At 36.2% G+C, this 22,137-nt stretch overlaps 1 long non-coding RNA gene across 2 annotated transcripts; it reads left to right on the top strand.

The window, feature by feature from the left end:
- The first annotated feature begins 2,192 nt into the window (after window positions 1–2,192).
- On the top strand, window positions 2,193–3,447 carry LOC112190757. Of its 2 annotated transcripts, XR_005806510.1 has the most exons (4): window positions 2,193–2,249; window positions 2,321–2,486; window positions 2,965–3,017; window positions 3,102–3,447. It is a non-coding gene; the product is annotated as an uncharacterized LOC112190757 (long non-coding RNA). The 2 variants fall into 2 exon arrangements; XR_005806509.1 differs by lacking the exon at window positions 2,193–2,249 and having other exon boundaries at window positions 2,258–2,486.
- The last annotated feature ends 18,690 nt before the right edge of the window (window positions 3,448–22,137 follow it).

The following is a 22,137-nucleotide window of genomic DNA, read 5'->3' on the forward strand; positions in this document are numbered from 1 at the left end:
CATTCTTTTACCATTACCATTCCAAACAAAGACGGTTAGACGTGGAGGTCTCAATTTTTCCAATGTTGCATGATCAAGGGTAGGGATCACAGGCAGGAACAAGGGGGACAACAAGTAGCCATGTAGCGAATCTCCCTCCTTCCCTCTGGAACTTGTTGAACCACTGTGTTATAATCTTCCTTCAAACATTCCCCAGCACTAAATCAAGTACAATTAAGCATCAAACACTCGATTAGCATAAACTCAAATAAATCATCCTAACGGAAGAAAAAAATTCGAGTGGCAGATTAATTACCACCAAACACAAATTAATTTCGACCCGAGAAGAGTCAGAGAAGATGAATTATACACCAATACCACAAATTTTTACCAATCCTTGATCTCCATATTAACCCAGCCCCACATGGACCTAAATATCAACCACTTGGTTACTTTGGGCAGTGTCTGTTGGGCTTGGCGGTTTCTTCGGGTTTCTAGTTTTGGGCCAGAGTGTTTTAGTCCTTGTTTTGCCCTCTTTGGACTTGGTATCTTTTCTGGCCTTCTTGGGCATTGGTTGTTCTGTCTTTGTCGGAGCGGCCCACTCATGAGTATTGTAATGCTGGACTTTGGTACCCTTATTAATGCATTGCGTCAATAAACTATTTTTCAGGTCATCTCTAATCTCTAGTCTGAAGTTTTATCTGAAATCTAGTCCATTATGTAAAGTCGGTAAAAGTCTAGTACATTTGGAGAGTAAGAGGTCGTCGCCAAAAGTTCTATAGAAATACAAACAATTACAAGATTTAATGTAATAGCATGAATGCGGTCAATAGGTTAGGCTATGGCATTGGTCAGGGACTTTGGCGTGAAGATAAAGAAATGGGTCATAGGTGCATAACTCCGGCTATTTAGTCTCCCTCGGTGACTGGCAATATCATAGGCAAGGCTCTGCTAGCTTCGAGCCCTACGACTAGTCGTAGTTGCAGACCTTTGATTTGATAAGTCACTGGCTCACCTAGGTACCTCGCTCCACTTCAATCATATATAGCCACATCCCCCATAGGAATGGACCTACCTTCTGACAAGGAAAAAATAAAAACAAGGTATGGACCCGCCCACCACATTGGACCAGCAGAACCAGCATTTATGTTACGGGAATTTACTATATACTAAACGGCCTGCACTATTCATTTTACTGTTCATCTTAGGGGTGAGAAATGACGGTTTTGCCCTCTGTTTTCCTTCAACTTACTGCGCTGTCATCTTTGTACGAATATATGTTTTTAGTTGCTCGGGCTTCCACCAACTTCAACCTTCGTTGGTGATCGATAGAGAGAGAGAGACTGTGAGAGGAAAAAAAGAGTGATCGATCTAGATTTAGTCATCATCTTCCATTCTTCTGGGCTTGGTTATTGTGGTGTTTGGATGGAAATTGGGGGTTTTGGATTTCTGGGTTTTTGGTGAAATTAGGTTTTGGGTTTGGTTTGTTTGATTTTTGATTGTGGAATTTGAGAATAAGGGTTTGGTTTTTGCTTCGTTGTTTATGGCTTGGGTGATAACGGTGTTTGTTTGTTTGATATGTGAATTGTTGATGTCAAATTTTTAAGGCATCTAACTATAGACTTTTTCATTTGAGTTGTTAGTTCGACATACATATGAAATATACTTTTAGTGATTAAATTTGTGGCTGCTTTGTTGGGGACCGAAATCTTCTGTCTCCATTTCCCTATCCCAACCCTGTCCCTTCATTCTGATTGGTTAACAAGGATTAAAAAATGAATATAAAGATTAAAAAATTAAACAAAAGTTTAAGATAATAATTTTTTAATCTATATCAACCAATCAATGAAGAGGGACACCTATCCCCATCTCATTTGGGGACAGAGGATTTCCTGCCCTTTGTTGGTTTGCAAGATAAAGGATGAACCTAGGCAGAATGGTAGGATATGCATTCTAAAGAAAGTGATAGTATGATAATCATCTTTACCGGTGAAAGTTTTGTCGAGAAAAGTTAGTTTAATAAAGTTATTACCAATGAAATATATTTCTTTACCAAATGTTCGTGAACATGACAACGAATATTACTAGAAAAAAAATTTCTGTTTCAATAAATGTTGAAAAAAGGTAGTCCACAAAATTTTAGGAAAGTGAAGTTCAATGGATGAGCTAGACATAAAAGACCTATTTTCAACTTTTACTAAAGATGGACAAGTTTTTACTAAAGATCGCGAGACAAACATAAAAAACCAGAGACGTCCTTGAATTTCTTGGTAGGAAAAGTTATGAATTTGTTTCTTTCTTCTGAAAAGCAATAGTCTGAGCTTTGTTGTTTTGATAGCAGAAACCAATTGGAATCAAGAATCGGCCTCCAAACCAAAGTAGTCGAAATTGTCTTCTGGGGCTGTAGAGGAGGACAAAAATCCCTGATCAATGCAAACACTAGATTAATCTAACATTTGTGGTTTATTGGAATCCCCACGATCCAGGCTGAGGGATTTACAGTGGAGGTGATTCTTTCTTCGTGTTATATATATCAGACAGATAGTCAATTGTAACTATAGTGATCGTATATATCTGGAGTGAAACTAATTCAAAGAATAAATGATTGTTATACATCTGAGTTTGGTTTTATATATATCAGACAGATAGTCAATTGTAACTATAGTAATCGTATATATCTGGAGTGAAACTAATTCAAAGAATAAATGATTGTTATACATCTGAGTTTGGTTTGGATAGTAGGGATTGCAGATATGAGCAATTTTCAATGAAATGATTTTATCAATTTTGGTAACTTAAAAACTTTTATCAATTATTTTATGAAACTTGATACTACTGATAACTTCTCACACTATCAGGTAAAAGCACACCTGATTAAATATGAAAGTATTTTTAAGATATGCTGCAACATTAATGAATAGAAGATTGTTACTAAATGACTTTTTTTTTTCTTTTTTTTTTTTCCGCTGCCGATTTCTTTTTAAGTTTAAGGTGATCTCATAATTCAAGTGAAGGGAAGTAGATATTTGCTTCACAAGGTATACTCAACAAGTTCCTCACAAAATCCAATTGATTATTGCAGGCCAATGTTTTTTTGAAATTAATTCAATTCATTTTCACAGGTCACACATTGCAGCTTCAAGCATTCTTCAAATCTTGCATACTCCATGGCTAGATGGACAAAATTTCAACTATTATACTCTACAAAGCATGAAGCTGACAACCTTTCAAATCAGTACATGAATGAGCTTCGTGGTTATTGTACATAGTGTTAAATGAACATGTGAAAAATTTGTTTCAAACTGAAAACTTCATTTGATTATGGGTAGTTGTTAGTTCACTTAGAACAACAGAAATTGATTACTGTTATGCATCCCTAAATGCAGTTATTTTTGTCTATGCAAGCTTTTTCATTTGTAATATTACCAAGTCCCGCAGCAAAGCGTGGGCAAATTTTCTAGTATGAACTGATTGACCTGAGTTATAGTATATACTTTCCATACATACATGTAAGTGATGTAACGTGTTGCTAAAACAAAGACTAAACCATAGCCATATTCCTATAAGCTTTTATTCTAGTCACCCGCTCGACCAACTCCCTCCATCTAACTTAGAACACTTTGTACATGTTCTTCTGTAACGATGGATTGTGAACTCGTAGCCAACTAGTAAGCCAAAAGCCAATAGAAGGGATTTTGATTTTCATTTCTGCAAAGCATTACCCTAATTTAAAACAATACTTATGAAGTAAAACCCAATTAAGCAATACCCTACTATATTAAGAAAAAAGTGGCCAAACTTTCGAACCAAAGGTGATATTTGGAGGCATCGCTAGTAAGGGTGGGATAGCGAGACCGAAAACCAAAAAAAAACCGCACCGATACAGGAACAGAAGCAGGAAAAAACCGCACCGAAAAGCGAAAAACCGCACCGCACCGAATCTGGTCGGTTTGGTTTGCGGTTTCAGCCCAACCGAAACCGAACCAAACCGAAAACCGATAATCCCTAAACGACTTCGTTTTGTATATGTATTAAGTATTTTGCGGAAACCCTAAAAACCTAAATGCCTCAAGCCCTCAATCCGCCTCTCTCACTCTCTCGATACTATCGACCCCTCCCTCTCTCATCTCTCTGTCCCGAACGCGTTTCGAACTCAGCCCCGACCCCCTCCCTCTCCCTCCCTCTCTCATCTCTGATCTCTCTGTCGCTACTCAGTTTCGAAGACGCGAAGCATCACGTACGCAAAGCCTCTCTCTCCTTCTTTCAGTCTCTGAAAGGTAAGATCGGATACAGAGTTCTAGGTTCCAGCTCCGTCTACAATTTGATTTACAACGATCTGAGCTGATGTCAAAAATCTTTGTGTGTGTGTAGCTGCTGGAGCTCCAACCATCTGCCGCCAATCGATTTCGAAGCAAAGCTCTGACCTTTCTCTCGATCTGAGCTTAACAGCCTGGTAATCAAATCAACATATCTGGACGATCTCGTCATCTCCCTCGCACTTCTCCGGCATTCTTCTGCTCTTGCCGGTAAGCAGGTATTATGAGATCACAATTTCGAAACTAAAGATGCTTCTTCAGTCCCTAATTGATTTTCTCCTTCAGCAAAACCTCTCAAATCGAAGTCAAGTTCCGTAAGTGGTGCAGCTGGTCTGAAGACTAAATCAAGTTCATTCTCAGGTAATTCCTTTTTTTCGTTTCATGAAGAATGAGGGTAAGAGGGTTGGGAGTTTCTGTCATTCTGAGTTGCTTTTCTATGTAGTTTTGATGTTTTTCTTTTTATTTGCCAAGCAACTGAAGCAAGTTAAAGCAAATAATGGACTTCTATAATTAGTTAGTTGTAGAATCAATTCAAGTTAAGTGTAATAGTGGGTTATAGGTAGGTTGACCACTGATTACTGTTTTTGTCAATTCCATTATCATTTACAGAAAGAATTGCAAAGTTTAGCCAAATTTATTAACTTAAAACATTGTGTGATTTTGATACAAATCCTAGGATGATTACTATCGAGTCAGTTTTGAATGTTTACTATTGTGGAATTTGATAACTGTTATGAACGAACTTGCTGGTTGCTGCCCAGAATGATATTTGAATATGTTTGTTGTTTTGGAATGATATTTTGAATGTTTTGGACTGGTTTGTTTTTCTTTTCTTCCTCTATAATCACGTTTCTGTTTACTGATTTGAATAGGAGTAATTTGCATAGCTAGAAAATGAAGAGACAATCTAAATCAGCTGCTACTCGTTCGGGTACTCATCCGAAATCGACTTCATCATCTCAGGTATGTACTTCTATCCTAAAGGGCTGTTGGTAATCTACTAATCTAGTATATATGTGCTGAATGATTTGTTGTCTTGTTGCCGGAATAATCTGTTTCTACAATATGCAAGCAGTTTCTGCATTATGTGAATTGTTTCTGCATTGTGTGAATTGTTTATGTGTTATGTAAATTGTTTCTGCAATATGCGAATTGTTTCTACGTTATGTGAATTGTTTCTGCATTGTGTGAATTGTTTTTGCGTTGTGTAAATAGTTTCTGCAATATGCAAGCAGTTTCTGCATTATGCTTTTGGTTTCTGTTTTTTGTTTCTTATTGCAGATTCTGTTTTGCACTTAAAAACTGCAGTTTCTGTTTTTTGTTGATTATTCCAGTTTTGGGGTATTTTAAGGAATTTGTTATTTCAGTTTCTGTTTTTTGTTTCTTATTGCAGTTTCTGTTCTGTTTTGCAGATCAACACTAGTGTTGGTGAATCTACAACACCAATAACTCCCCATGAAGGAACTTCTACTACAACTCTGGAAGTTCAAGGAACTCAAGCAACCGAGCTTGAAGATGATGGAAGTGTGGAAAGCATCCTTGAGGCGTTGAAACAGAAAGAAAGGTCAGATATTTGGAATCATTTTGAGAGGGATATGGTGGATGGTAGAATTAAGGGTCAATGTAATTGTTGTGGAAAAATTTACTATGTCGATCCTAGGAAGAATGGTACAACCTCCCTTAATAATAATATGGACAAGTGTCTAAAGTATCCCCCTAATATTGAGCTGATGAAAGCTAAAAGGCAAAAGATTTTCTCTTTTAAAAAACCAACTACTGAGTTGTGTACTGTAGAATGCACTCAAGAAGAGCTATTTATGTTATGTGTGGAGTACATTATATTAGATGTGCTACCATTTTCTCATGTTGAGGGAGAGGGGTTTAGGCATTTTATGGGTAGAGCTCTTTCTTATTGGAGAATTCATTCCCGTAAGACAATAGCAAAGGATGTCCTTAAGCTTTATTTGGGGGAAAAGGAAAAATTGATGGATCAATTGAGTAGATATAGGTTGTCTCTTACAACCGATACTTGGACTACTATTCAAAACATTAATTATATGGTCTTCACTGCACATTTTATTGATGATAATTGGGTGTTGCATAAGAGAATTTTAAATTTTTGTGTGATTCCTAGTCATAAGGGAGAGGCTATAGCTGAGCTATTGGAGGATTGTTTGTTGGAATGGGGCATAGAGAAGATTCTCACGGTCACTGTTGATAATGCTTCGTCAAATGATGTTGCATTGAAGGAGTTGAGTAGGAGGATAGGTGATTGGGGTGTCCCTAATGCAGTTTTTCATAAAGGGAAGAATTTGCAAATGAGGTGTGTAGCCCATATTTTGAACTTGATTATCAATGATGGGTTGAGTGTGATGTCTTTATTGGTGCCATTTGGAATGCGGTGAGGTATGTTAGATCCTCCTCACAAAGGCTTGATTTTTTTAAGGAATGTGTTGAAAGGGTAAAACTATAGTGCAAAGGGCTTGTGATTTTAGATGTCCCTACTAGGTGGAATTCCGCATTCTTGAAGTTGGAGGGGAGCAATTTATGGATTTCTTGAGACCATTTTATGAAATCACTTTGAAGGTATGTTGTTCTAATTCTCCTACAGTTCATAGTACTTTTGGTGATATATTCTCTATTTATGGTCTCTTGCAAGAACAAAAGAACCCATATTTGTCTGAGATTGCATCACCTATGCAAGACAAGTTTCTCAAGTATTGGGGTAGATTTGATAAGTTGAATCACTATCTATTCATTGCTATTGTTCTTGATCCACGTCATAAACTTGAGAAAGTTGTTGACTATTTTGAGATTCTTGATGATAGGGATATGAATAAAAATGTGGAAGCTAACACAAAGACTATGAAGGACCTCTTGTATGACCTTTACAAGGTGTATGAGGAAGAGGGAAGGGAAAGTGGTGTTGGTGAGGTTGTGGGTTCTCAAGTATCAAGTGAGGGGATATCTAGTTCAAGTAAGGGTCTAACGGAGTTAGAAAAGAGATTGAAAGATAAGGAGCAAAGGAGAAGAGCAATGAAAGCCGGGATCATAAACAACGATGTGGATAGATATCTTGGAGATCCTATTCAATGAGATGGTGAAGGCTTTGACTTGTTGAATTGGTGGAGGGTGAATGGAGTTTGTAAATATCATATATTGGCCCGCATTGCAAGGGATGTTCTAGCTATTCCGGTGTCAACCATAGCTTCGGAATCTTCCTTTAGCACGAGTGGGAGGATTATTGATCCATACCGTAGCTCCCTAAGTCCTAGAATGGTGGTGGCCTTGATATGTACACAAAATTGGCTTACGAGTGATAATGTATATCTACATCATACGTCTACTATTGAGGAGATGGAGTTGTGTGAAGAAGCGGAAAGAGGTAATTGTTTCTATTTTCTTAGTTAAAGTTTTTTGGGTTAATGAAGTTGTAATATTTTTGTTATATACAATTGTATCATTGTATGTATTTCTTTTCTAACGTTGTTCTTTTTATTATTCTCTTATACTAATGTAAAGATGCTTAAGATGTCATGTGGAGCTACAGTGGGGAGTAGTCGGAGCGGAATGTTACCTCCAAATTCGAAGACTTCATCTTTCCGAGCTTGAGATCATGCCATTGCCCTCATTCATATGTTGCTGTTGGTTCATTATTTTTGTGATGTTTAATCTTTTAGTGAACTTATACATTTTTAATTTGTGAGGTTAGTGTTGATGTAATGATGGACTTTTATAAACTTTGGACTCTATATTTTTTGATCATTTCATATGTTGATGCTAAATTTGATGAACTATATCAATTGAATTATATTGGACTATGGAGTATCAAATAATATATTATTGTCTAGTGAAATACATATCATGCATTAGTAAACTTGTAAACTTCTTGTTATAGATTATTATTATAGGTTTGAAGAAACAAAAACTTCTCAAGTTACAATATCAAAGAAGTATATTTGGTAAAAATATGTTCCAAAAAAAAAAAAAAAAACGAAACTGAGCCGAACCAACCTGAACCTTTTGGTTCGGTTCGGTTTTCGATGCCAACTTCTCAAAATGGAAAAACCGCACCAATTCTAATTTTGATTCGGTTTTCCGTTTAGGCTCGGAAACGAACCCACCCCTAATCGCTAGTGTCTTGGGTTCGATGTTTTGATCCCGCCCTCCTGTACTTTTCAACTTGGGGCAACACTCACCATTGGTCTAATGTTCTTGCTCTTTTTATCTCTATACCTTTTTTTTTTTTTGGCTTAATGGCCGAAATACCCCATGACATTTTCTTCTATTGTCAATTTGCACACTGACTTATTAATTTTACTCAATAACACACTAACGTTTCTAAAGTTAGCTGATTTCCACATTTCCGTCAACTTCCATCAAGTTCCACCGATCAGTGCCTGCGAAACATGTGAGGGTATTTTGGTCATTTTACTTTTCTTTCTATTTTTTTGTTTTTGATTATCTAACCTAATTCTTGTTAATCTTTTACGTGGAAGAAGAAAAGACCTTCTCACCGTTTGCAACAAAATTTCTTCTCATATCCAAAGACGTTAATATGATGAATATATGGAGGGGTGGTTCTAGTTGGACCTCCAAATTTGCTATTTGGACCTCCCATACTTAGTATATCTCTAATTTACTTTTTAGAATACTTGAAAAACTAAGTAGATCTCCATATTTTTACCAAAACACCCATGAACATGAATACAACAATCTGTTACTCTACTTGAATGTTATAAAACTATTACTTTTGGAAATAACAATTTTTAGGTTCACCCCCAGGGTGAATGAACATATTCACCCCCGTTATCGATTAACATATTTTTGCTTAATAAATTTATAATCCAACGGTCAATATCTTAAATTATCCTTTAAAGATTATCTCAGTAAAAAATCAATCGAATCGGAAATCATTTAATTATCTAATTGAATCAAACAAATGGATGGTTCTAACAACACTTACTACTACTATGATGAACCGTCCATGTATTTCATAGAAATGAATAACTAAAAGGTCTTCAATTTGATTGATTTTTTATAGAGGTAATCTTTATATTACGTTATACAACATGAATGGTTGGATTAGAAAATTATAAAGTTATTATACGTTAATCGCAATAGAGGGTGAATAAGCTCATTCACCCTAGGGGTGAACCTAAGAATTGTTCTTTTGGAAATATTTGTAAATTATAAAACTATATAGGTAATATAAGGAAATTATGGAAAAAAAAAATTTAATTGAATGTTATATTTGGGGGAGGTAAGAAGAGTATTTTTTTTTTTTCATTTTTTTCTCTTTGTCCTTATTTGGCTTTTCATATGACTTGATAAAGTCTATTAATAATTTAAAAAAATTGGAGGTCCAAATATCAAATTTGGAGGTCCAACTAGAATTACCCTATATGGAATGAAATGGAAGTTAATAATGATTCAAAAGGTTGGATGTAACATTGTTGAACCGGAACCGAAACCGTTCGTATTGATTGTTGTAAATTGCAGTTTTGAATGCCTTAACGATCTCCAATTTGGCTGAAATTTTGCAGAGATGATCTATACATTAGGACCTAAAAACTAAACGGTTAAGATCTAAATATGTGATCGAAAAGGGGGGGAAAATGGAAATCCGTACCTTTTGCTTAGGTACGGACGTCCTCACCCAAGAATCCCTATATATATATATATATATATATATATATATATATATGATTAGCTTAACGTGTGTAGACTAGTTTTCTTAATATCTAGGTTTCTTTTTTAGCATTTTGGTATTTTTTTTCAATAATTATTCGACATATGATGAATATATGGGCTTATCAAATTGAATCATTCATGTATAAATCATTTTTTTCCCATAAGAAAATAAATATTCATGGCTAGGGGAATTTATTTATTTATTTATCCAAAAGGATAGTGGGATTTTGATCCCAAAAAGAAAAACAGATAAGAAAAAAGATTTTAAAAAATAAAATAAATGACCAAAATACCCTCGCGTGTTTCGCACATGATGGCATTTAATGGTGGAACTTAATGGAAATGTGGAAATTGGCAAACTTTGAAAAAATTAGTGTGTTATTGAGTAAAATTAATAAGTTACTGTGCAAATTGACATTATAAGGAAATGTCATGGGGGATTTTGGCCATTAAGCCTTTTTTTTAAAGGCATCCCATTTTATAGAGTCAAAGCTCTATAAAACCCAAAGCATATCCGAGAGAAAAAGTAGGTGCACAAGTAAATTCAAGAGCAAAATCTTAAAAGTGATGGCATCTCAATTTTTTGCCTTTTTTTTTTGTGTTGATGGAAAATAAGTAAACAGATCCTCTAACAATTTTAGCTTCATTGAAAAATACAATTCTTTGTCTGTCTATATATATATATATAATTTTTTTCCAATTAAGAAAAAGTTTACCAGAAAAAAAAATCCCTAAAACAACCTATACCATGGAGATCAAAATTGATAGTAAAAGCATTTAGGCCACGTTTGGTTCGCGGAAAGTAAGCATCAGGAAAGAAATTTGTTCCTTTCCTGCGTTTGGGATGCAAAGGAAAGGAAATCATTTTCTGAATGAAGGGAGAATAAGGAGGAAAGTAGTTCCTTCCAAACCCTAAAAGAAAGGCATTATTCCGCTCGTTTTTCGTAAATTTGCCCGAACATCTTCTCTCCATATGTGTCTGAACTTTGAACTCAATGTCTTAAAATCGACTTGTCGTATAGTTGATGTCCTGGACATGTAATTTGGTGCGCCAACAGGTGTTGATGTTGTCCATTCAGATCTTTAAATCTCCTTCTACTTTAATCTTGGAGTAACCATGAATGAGTGCAACTCAGTGTCTAGCTCTTAAGGCTAAGGTTCCAGTAATCAAAACATTAGGGCAACTCCAACAATAGGTTCTATTTGGGGGTGCTATTCTCATTTTAGCACCCATTTATTGCACTATTCATGTATGACTTAATTCTCATCTCCAACAATGAGGTGTTATTTCACTATTCTTAATTAAAATATAATATGAGTATAATGTTGATGAATATTATATTAAAAGTATGTAAATATAGTTAAATATGGTAAAAAATTAATTTTAATTTTATCATAATATTTAAAAATTATTATTTTCTTTTAATTAATTTTTTTATTAAATGAATGGAGGGTATTTGGTGTGAAGGAGATGGGTGAATGAATGAAAAATTGTAAAGGAGATAGAGGATATTTGGTGTGAGAAAATAGAAAAGAATGGGTTGGTATTTATAGAATTTCTCACAATTTATTGTTCCAACGAGTATATTTTTTTTCCCTCAATTTTCTGGTAATTGTTTAATTTTTTTAGGAACAAAATAGAAAAATAACCCTTGATTTAATAAGAGCCATTGATCACATTTTTTTCCTCAAATCTGAGCCGTCAGACTAAATATGGCCAATTTGAGTAAAAGCAAATAATAACCCATTTGCTGGGCCCATGAACAGTATCCGAGTCTTGGCATTGGAAAAGTCTCAAATATAACCAGTACAAGTGGGTTAGTGGTTCTTGCCTAGTTGGGTGTGCTCCTCAACCTAGGTTCGAACCCTGAAGCTGTCAAAGTGGCCAGACACTGTGCTGCAATGCACAGCTGGAGCATTTCACATATATATATTATGTTTTTTGACATATATCAATGTCGTGCAAGTGGCATGGTGGCTGGGGCTTTGCTTTGCATGCATTGTGGTATGGGTTCGATTCTCCCTAACCTCAAAATTTGGGGATTATTTTGGATTATTCCATATTTGGTTGGCCAGGGTCATTTTCGGTATTTGACTTTCATGTGGGTCACACTTTTGCTGATTTGGACTGCCACGTCAGCAGTTAACGGCTGAAATTAACGGAATCCCGACTGAGGGATCTATTGGACAAGAAAATGATATTGCAGGGGTGTTTTTGATGAAATTGAAAGTCAAGGGACTGAATTGATGTTGGACTAAAACCACAGGGTACTAAACAGTAATTAGCCCTTTTTAATACACACACATATTCTTATATATATATATATATATAAACACATATTCTATATAAAAGTATGAGAACTTCCACACATATATAAACACACACACACACATATTCTTTTATATATATCTATAAGAATATGTGTGTGTGTGTGTGTGTGTGTGTGTGTATGTGTTTGTGTGTTTATATATGTTTGTGGAAGTTCTCATACTTCTATATAAAATATGTGTATATATATTCTACATATCATGACGACGGTTGACCAATTCAATCCGATTATAAAATATGGTGAAATTGGCTAAATTTTTTACCACACATAATTTATTATAATAATCTCATTCAACGGTCGGTTTTTCCATTTTTATTGAATTGAAGACAATAATTTAATCTCGTTAATCCATTCATGCGCGTCACTAATTAGATGACGAGGCATTTGGCTACCTTAAGAGAGTCATAGTTACTCCCGCCGTTTACCCGCGCTTGGTTGAATTTCTTCACTTTGACATTCAGAGCACTGGGCAGAAATCAGATTGCGTTAATATCTGCAGGGACCATCGCAATGCTTTGTTTTAATTACCAACTGCCATCTTGTATAATCACATGTGGTTGATGTGAGTTGGTAATCTCTCCAACTGCCATCTGCTTTGTCCGTTTTCTAATCTCTCCCCTTGCGAAAACTACATCTACAGAGTTGGTATTCTCCATTTTCTAATCTCTCTCTCTCTCAGGGTTAGGAATTGATCACATTACGTCAAAGAACCTTGGGCTGGCTCTTTCTTTTTGGGCTCCATGTAATTGACGTCGGAATATATTTGTACATTAAATTTAGCTAGGAGGATACCCTAGTGACCTAATTTCCATTTCTTGATTAGTTTATATTATCTTTTTCTTAACTCGCAATTTTAATTTTCAATTGTCAATTTTAATTTTTCAAAATTAAAAAAAAAATCAAATTTCACAAACCACTTTCATTGTCCATACCATTTGGTTGTGAGTTTTCGCATTCACTTGTGGTTTTCTTGACCAATTTTAGGCTTGGTTGTTCCGAGCCGGGCATGTAAATAGCTTGGTGCTATTTTTCTAGGTTTTGTTTATTAAATAAACAGTGTCTTGAGTCTTATTATTCTCATATAGTAAGCATCAATAGAATTGCAGTTCATAAAAATGAGACTATTGCCGAAAACGTGCAGCACCCTAGAATTCAAGACTAGCGACGACGGCAAATTTGGGACCCTGGCAGTCTCTCTCCACCTTGCAAAGTAGGCAATGCTTTTGGCTTTTGGAAGTTAGCAGTTGTGGACAACACAAGGCCAGATCAGTTTTGAATCAGAGCAGGTTTGGGGCTGCGGTTTTTGTCTTATTATCGACAACATACCCGATCGGCGGTTCACATGGACGAGGAGAATAGTCGCGGGGTCGGAGAGCATCGTTTGGTTTTGAATAGATTGGCGGTTCATTACGGAGAAGTGGTGGAGGAGACGCCGAGGCCGAGGCACAGGCAAGCTTGATCGACCCTGTGATGCAGTGGTGCACAAGCCGACCGCAGGACACAGAGGTGGAGGCAATCTGGCAGCTGATGTTTGGCTCTAGTTTTGTTGCAGCTGGCCAACAGTCTCTTTTTAGAGCGAGCGTGCCAGCACCGTTCTGGTGCTATCGTCGGGGGTGTCCCTTGACCTGACTTCTTTTGAGCGACTGTAGACGAGGAGAGCACCAACCTCTTCGTGGGGGTCTTATGTGCCTCGTGGTGAGGACTTTGTCTTGTATCACCAAGTCGATACTCAACGATGTAGGTTGAGCAGAGCGAAATCACCGGGAAGTAGAGAAAACTTGCTTAAGCGTGACTTTAGCTTAGCTGGTTTGCGAGGGCGTTACCCTTGCTTAACTGGTTCCGTAACCGTTGTGGTCGCGGTACTACAGTCGACTCCCGAGGAGACTAGGACCGAAGCACATTGACAGAGGGTTTGGTGGCACTCACATTCGGCTCTTGAGAAGACTAGGACTGGAGTGTGATCACCGGTAAGAGAAGGAGAGGAGTTGCTCTTAGAGAGGGGTTGCTCTAAAGAGGTTTGGATAATCGTAGAGATTGTTGTTGAATTATGTTGCGGTGCGAGGGCGTTACCCTTGCTTGGCTGGTTTCATAACCGTTGTGGTCTCGGTACTACAGTCGGCTCCCGAGGAGACTAGGACCGAAGCACTTTGATAGAGGGTTTGGTGGCAGTTACAGTCGGCTCCTAAGAAAACTAGGACTAGAGTGTAATCATCGGTAAGAGAAAGAGAGGGGTTGCTCTAGAGAGGCTTGGATAATCTTAGAGATTGTTTGATGAATTGTGTTGTTTTGTGCAAGGGCGTTACCCTTGCTTGGCTGGTTCCATAACCGTTGTGGTCGCAGTACTACAGTCGGCTCCCGGGGAGACGAGGACCGAAGCACTTTGACAGAGGGTTTGGTGGCACTGACAGTCGGCTCCTGAGAAAACTAGGACTGGAGTGTGATCACTGATAAGAGAAAGAAAGGAGTTGCTCTAGAGAGGCTTGGATAATCTTAGAGATTGTTGTTGAATTGTGTTGTTTTTTGTTACTTGTTGTAGCCTCTATATATAGGCTACCAAACCATAGTGGTTGGCCTTAAACAAATCCTGATGGGTTAGGTTTGGGCACTTAAAACACTAATGGAATGTTAGGTTTAAGCACTTACTGCTCCAATATTTTTGTAGCTATATCTCTACCAAGAACTCAAAATAGGCCTTTGACTTCTTCATATCAAATGATCCACAATGAGTGTAGATCATTGTGGAAAATTTTCAGAGCTTTATTCCATATGGTTGGGCCGGAAATACTGCTGGACTCCTTACAGGTCCAGTTTTCCAGTTTTGCTTATGCAGAAAATTGGACTAATTGTTTGAAGGCATTCCACTCAAAACTAGCTCTGGAACTCTTCATAAGAAATGATTCCTGGGATGTCTAGAATTAATATGGAGAGTTTTAGCTTATTTAGATTTAGTTTGGTTAGTCTACCGCTCTTCCTTCTTTATTTAGCTCGGTTTCTTCTACCGAAGTAGGATAATGTGCTAAAATTGACTTTTCATTTCCATGCTTCCATCATTTCATTTTCTTGCAGCTCGCATAATCTTCCATAATTCTGCTCATTTTTCGTTCAAACAGCTGAAACCTAAGGTTTCTGCCTTGTTGAGCTGGGTTTGGGCTTGGGTTCTCGAGCCTGGGCTCAAACTTGGGCTGCTGGGCTCAAATTTGTGGCCTAGGCTCAACCTTGGACTGATGAGGCTGGAAAGCCTTTCTGTTAGGCACGACTTGATTTGGGCTTGGGCCTCTTGGCTTAGGCTTAAGTAGAGGCAAGCTGGGCCCTAATGTATTAAGGTATTGAGCATGTGTGAGGTTAGATAAACTTCTATGAGTCTTCTATAACGTTTTTAGTTTTTGCTTGTACCACAATTGCATGATTGGCATGTGATGGCTAGTTGAATGATTTCTTTCCGTATGAGACAAAGATTTTTTCATTCTTGTATAGACTCGTTTAAATATAAGCGTCTCAGAGATCCTTAATGGTGTGTTTTAGCTTTGGTAGGTTATTCTGGATTTTTTTGTCGGATTTCTTATGTAAGTTTTGGTAGATAGCAGCCTTTTTGCTATTGATCTAGTGACATCAAGTTCTTCTTCTAAAAAAAAAAACAAAGAATTGCAGTTCATAAGTCAAAACACATTTTTCATGTTTTTTATTAGGAAGGAGAATAAATCATCGTACATCTCGCAAGTGTAACATACTTCCTATGTTGCTAAAAGGAAAATTTTTAAGAACAATACACGACATATAGGTGACTCCGAACTTCGGTACATTAAGTTTCAAAACAATCATTTCGGTACATGAACTTGAAATCTCGACCCAAAATATATACATGCCGTTACATTCTCCGTTAGTCTTATGTAATTATTCATTTTTCAAAGGGTAATTCTGTATTTGCCTCTCTCTCTCTCTCGCTGAAACAAACTAGCTAGCAGCCTAGCACTTTTCATCCTCCTAACCTAGCTAGCATCGACCCATTGGCCGTAGGCACCAAGCAGCATCGCTGCTGCTCCGCCCTGCCTAGGTCCCGATCCATAGTGCACTTCATCCCAAATGCCCCCCTTCTCCCACACCATCGGTCTCAACACTCTACCCACAAATCCACCATGGTCGCACCAGACCTCAAGCCACACGCCAAATTGTCGCCAACCACCAACCAATTGATCTATTAATCTCGTCTCTTCTCCCCCTAACGGCGACATGTTCCTACCCAGACCCGAGGATGATCCGGTCCCTCTCCGATCTAAAACCCATTCTCTTAAAAAAAAAAAAAAATTCCTACAGCAGCTTCGAGAAAGTGTCAACTCCTCATCAAGTTTATCCGGGTCGATTGTATCAGCTTGGGAGAGCTAGAGGTCCATTCCAGTCGGTATCTTGGGCCTGAATCGGTAGTACCAAACCCCAATCAGAAACACATACAGAATCCCAGTCGGGATTATGAAATCCGGGTACCAAACCAGAGCCAAATGCAACATGTGCACCAAAATAGTCGTGACCGAGTTCCTCCACATCCGTATATCATCCAACCACTTCGCTAACCCGACCAACCACGCCAACATCGCCACGATCTGAAACCAATTCGCTTTGCTCTTCCTCATGCTCCACGTGTGTGAGTCAGCATCCAACATGTATTGCACCACCTCCGGCCCTAGCGGCGGCTCGGAGCGTGCTAGCCATGCGTCCACCATGGCCAGGTTTGCTGTTGCTGTGATTGAATGGGGAGGGGGGAAGAGAGAGAGAGAACAATACTCTTTTTTATATATTTTTGTTTTATTTAAATATCTCTCTCTTAATTAATTATTAATATTGATAATCAATTAATACTAAATTAAGAAGTGTCTGATTTACCCCTTCAAGTTTGACGGAAATCATATTGACTAACGGAGAATGTAACGGCGTGTATATATTTTGGGTTGAGATTTCAAGTTCATGTACCGAAATGATTGTTTTGAAACTTAATGTACCGAAGTTCGGAGTCACTTATATGTTGGGTACTGTTCTTAAAAATTTCCCTTGCTAAAACTAAAAAGTAGTGTGACATACTTCCCATTTCCAAAAGATGTGTAGCCATACCGGGAGAGTCTTCAGGACACAGCATGAAGATACACGCACTGCTAATATTAGACGGTTTTAAGTGATAAGAGCAACTACACCGGAAGAGCAATTAAGCGACGAATTGCTCACAAAGCCAAAATTGATCAATGCATGAGTCAAGTATTGGTCGACCAATTGAAGGGACCCACATAGTCGGGCAATTGGGTGACCAATTCTCGGTCACACTCTAAGTCGGGTAATTGATAGGGCCCAAAGACATATGGCGGGTCTTTTTCCAGAAATGGGCTTTCATTTTGAAAAAAAAATTACTTGAGAGAGTCAAACCCTCTACCCCTCAATCAATTTGAGAATAATTCCTTCAAACAACTGAGACAGACACTCAAACTAATCCTTTTGTCAACAACAATTTATTTATTTACACCAACTTTTCGATTCTTATTAAATATTATTAATTATTTTGTCAAATGTTACCATTCAAATTATCATTTTTTCATTATTAAATTAATTAATACATATTTGTAGCATTATTATCATTTAAAAATAACTAATAAATCAAATTGTAAGCTTAAATTCGTTTATAAATTAATTAATTAATTAATATTGGATTGGTAGGCAAATTGCCTTTTATTGGTGTATTGTGTAAACTGGAGGCAATTGCCAATTTCAGATGAATAGTGGATTAGCAGTACTAGTTTAGTTAGCAAATCAGCAATTGTCCTTAGTTCATGGGTACATTTACTCTAAATAACAGAGCCCACATATAAACGACTGAGATTACATATTCATTATATGTGGACTTACATCGTTGTGTATATAGGAATTTTCGAGCTAAACATCCTTAATCTTTTTACACCAGCTCTTCCGTCTCTCTATTTTTTCACTTCAACAACTTTTTTTTTATGTCGTTTGAGGTTGGCCAAGCTTCTGTCATGAACTCACGTTTTCTGCTCATGAACTCATTATGAATGCATTGTCTTATTCATTGTAGCCATTGCTAACCAACCAGCTAGAGGTAAGTCAGGTAAGAGTGACCTTCTCACACTTGGACCAGTAGTGTAGTTTTCGAATTGAAATGAAAAAAAGTTAAATTTTCTAGTCTTATGCAAGCATGTGCTACTGTGCCCTAGAAATGGCAGGCATGGCGCACGCCCTGTTGAAGGGACAGTTGTCGGGGACTACAAACCCACCACCAGTCCACCATAAGCCAAAGAAAAAAATCAGTTTCCTTTTTATGTTTTTTGAATCAAAAGTGTGATTCCCCAACCGGCAACAGATATCTTGTCGTGGACGTCAGTCTCCAAATTACAACCTTCATGTATCTTATTTTTATGGGAGAATTCGATAAATAGTCACTCAACTATGACTCATTTGACATTTTGGTCACTCAAATTTCAAATATATCACTTTGGTTACTCAACTATTACACTGTCAATCACTTTAGTCACCCAAGGAGTATTTTTTTCTCACTTTAATCACTTCTCCCAATCATTCTAATACATATTTCTTAATTTTTCACAATTGGTTAGATGAAAATATCATTAATATTGTGGCAAATAATTTTTTTAATGAAAAAAATTAACAAAGTGACTAAAGGGATTGACAGTGTAATAGTTGAGTGACCAAAGTGATAAATTTGAAACTTCAGTGACCAAAGTGTCGAATGAGTCATAGTTGATGATCATTTATGGAATACAGATAGAGTTTTTTTTTTTTATTATTTACCATACGGTGTGAGTTGGTTCATTTTATTAAGATAACTAAAACGAAGTGTGTAGATTGTTTACATTCTAATTTGAAGGTCTATTTGTGTGTTGTGGAATATCTTTGTTGGAATACAACCTTATATTGTTATCTTTTGATGATTTACAATACGGTTTCAATTGTTTGTTTTCTGCAATGATTTAGTTGCTACTTTCTTCAAATCTAAGTTGCCTTCATTATGAGTGCCCTAAACTTTATATCTAGTATATTTTATGTAATGTTTATTTTTTTGAATATTTTATAGGTTTTTGTGAATGATGCTGAAATTTTTTACATTCTAATTTGAAAATCTATTTGTGTAGTTTGTTACTATTTTTTTTTTAAATCAACAAATGTTGATTTAGATCTGTTGGGTTTTGAAATCAAGCAAATGTTGTTTTAGATATGTTGGTTACAAATAGTATTTCACTGTTTTATTTTAAAATTTTTGAAGTTGTTCAGTTTTCATTCCTGTTGATTTTTAGACAGCAGTATGTTGTGGAATATCTTTGTTGCAATACAACCTTATATTTTTGTTATCTTATGATGATTTACAGTACGGTTTGAATTGTTTTTTTTTTCTGCAATGATTTAGTTCCTATTTTCTTCAAATCTAAGTTGTCTTCATTATGAGTGCCGTAAACTTTAGATCTAGTATGTTTTATGTAATGTTTGTTTTTTGCATATTTTATAGGTTTTTGAGGTTGATGATGAAATTGTTTTCATTCTAATTTGAAGATCTATTTGTGTAGTTTGTTAATATATATTTTTTGAAATCAACAAATGTTGATTTAGATCTGTTGGGTTTTGAAATCAAGCAAATGTTGTTTTAGATCGTTGGGTTACAAATAGTATTTCACTGTTTTATTTTAAAATTTTTGAAGTTGTTCATTTTTCATTCCTGTTGATTTTTAGACATCAGTATGTTGTGGAATATCTTTGTTGGAATACAACCTTATATTTTTGTCATCTTTTGATGATTTACAATACGGTTTGAATTGTTTGTTTTCTACAAATATTGTTTCGGATCAGTCGGTTTTTCTCATAGTTTTTCACTGCATAATATTTCAATTTTGCTTTGGTTGATTTACCACTTTAGTCTGTTGTGGTTTATTTTTGTGGAATACAGATAGAGTTTTTTTTTTTTGATTATTTACCATACGGTGTGAGTTGGTTCATTTTCTTAAGATAACTGAAACGAAGTGTAGATTGTTTACATTCTAATTTGAAGGTCTATTTGTGTGTTGTGGAATATCTGTGTTGGAATACAACCTTATATTGTTATCTTTTGATGATTTACAATACGGTTTCAATTGTTTGTTTTCTGCAATGATTTAATTCCTACTTTCTTCAAATCTAAGTTGCCTTCATTATGAGTGCCCTAAACTTTATATCTAGTATATTTTATGTAATATTTGTTTTTTTGAATATTTTATAGGTTTTTGTGGATGATGCTGAAATTGTTTACATTCTAATTTGAAGATCTATTTGTGTAATTTGTTAATTTTTTTTTTTTGAAATCAACAAATGTTGATTTAGATATGTTGGGTTTTGAAATCAAGCAAATGTTGTTTTAGATATGTTGGGTTACAAATAGTATTTCACTGTTTTATTTTAAAATTTTTGAAGTTGTTCAGTTTTTATTCTTGTTGATTTTTAGACAGCAGTATGTTGTGGAATATCTTTGTTGCAATACAACCTTATATTTTTGTTATCTTTTGATGATTTACAGTACGGTTTGAATTGTTTTTTTCTGCAATGATTTAGTTCCTATTTTCTTCAAATCTAAGTTGCCTTCATTATGAGTGCCGTAAACTTTAGATCTAGTATATTTTATGTAATGTTTGTTTTTTGCGTATTTTATAGGTTTTTGAGGTTGATGCTGAATTTTTTTTAATTCTAATTTGAAGATCTATTTGTGTAGTTTGTTAATTTTTTTTTTTTTTGAAATCAACAAATGTTGATTTAGATCTGTTGGGTTTTGAAATCAAGCAAATGTTGTTTTAGATATGTTGGGTTACAAATAGTATTTCACTGTTTTATTTTAAAATTTTTGAAGTTGTTCATTTTTCATTCCTGTTGATTTCTAGACATCAGTATGTTGTGGAATATCTTTGTTAGAATACAACCTTATATTTTTGTCATCTTTTGATGATTTACAATACGGTTTGAATTGTTTGTTTTCTGCAATGATTTAGTTCCTATTTTCTTCAAATCTAGGTTGCCTTCATTATGACTGCCCTAAAGTTTAGATCTAGTATAATTTATGTAATGTTTGTTTTTGTATATTTTATAGGTTATTGAGCAGGAAGCTGAATTTGTTGATGGATCTGTGTCGGTTGTCAATGATAGGTATATATATATATATATATGTATGTATTCGATTTTCTTATTTCTCTTTACAACTTAAATAGATTTTAATTTGATTATTCATTTGTATAGGTTTTGGCAGCTGCATGCAGTTCATGTGAAATTGAACTGTGGCTCAGTCTGGTACAAGCCAAGCTGCAAGGTGGCTTTGTGTGTCATCGCTCCTGCTCCTGATCGTAAGGTTCTTTTTGCTGAGTGTGAGATTGGAGTGGCCACTTCAGTCCCTGATGGAGAAGCTAAGGCTTGCCTCCTTGCATTGCGTCTGGCTGCTGAACGTCTCCGGGTCCCTTTTGTGATAGAGTCCGACTTTTTTCATGCTGGATTCTCCACGTTTAAGGCTTTTGGGGCATTGCTCCCTCCATATGTTGCTTTGTTGATCTCCCAGTATCAGCAGCTGAACGTGGAGTGGAGCAAATGCGAGAGGCGGTAGAATAGGGCTGCTCTAGAAATTGGGTGGCGTGCTTTGGCTGAAAAGTTGGATCGAAGATGGAGGCAGCAGCTGTTGATTAGCTATGGTGATTAACCGGTGGGAGAGACTACCAAGTTTGATTAGCTATTGATTAGCTAGTTTGGGTTTATGTTTGAACTGATGTTTTATGCCTATACAGTCAATGATGCTACTACCT

This window comes from Rosa chinensis, chromosome 2 (genome assembly GCF_002994745.2).
Source record: "Rosa chinensis cultivar Old Blush chromosome 2, RchiOBHm-V2, whole genome shotgun sequence".
Classification (NCBI taxonomy): Eukaryota; Viridiplantae; Streptophyta; class Magnoliopsida; order Rosales; family Rosaceae; genus Rosa; species Rosa chinensis.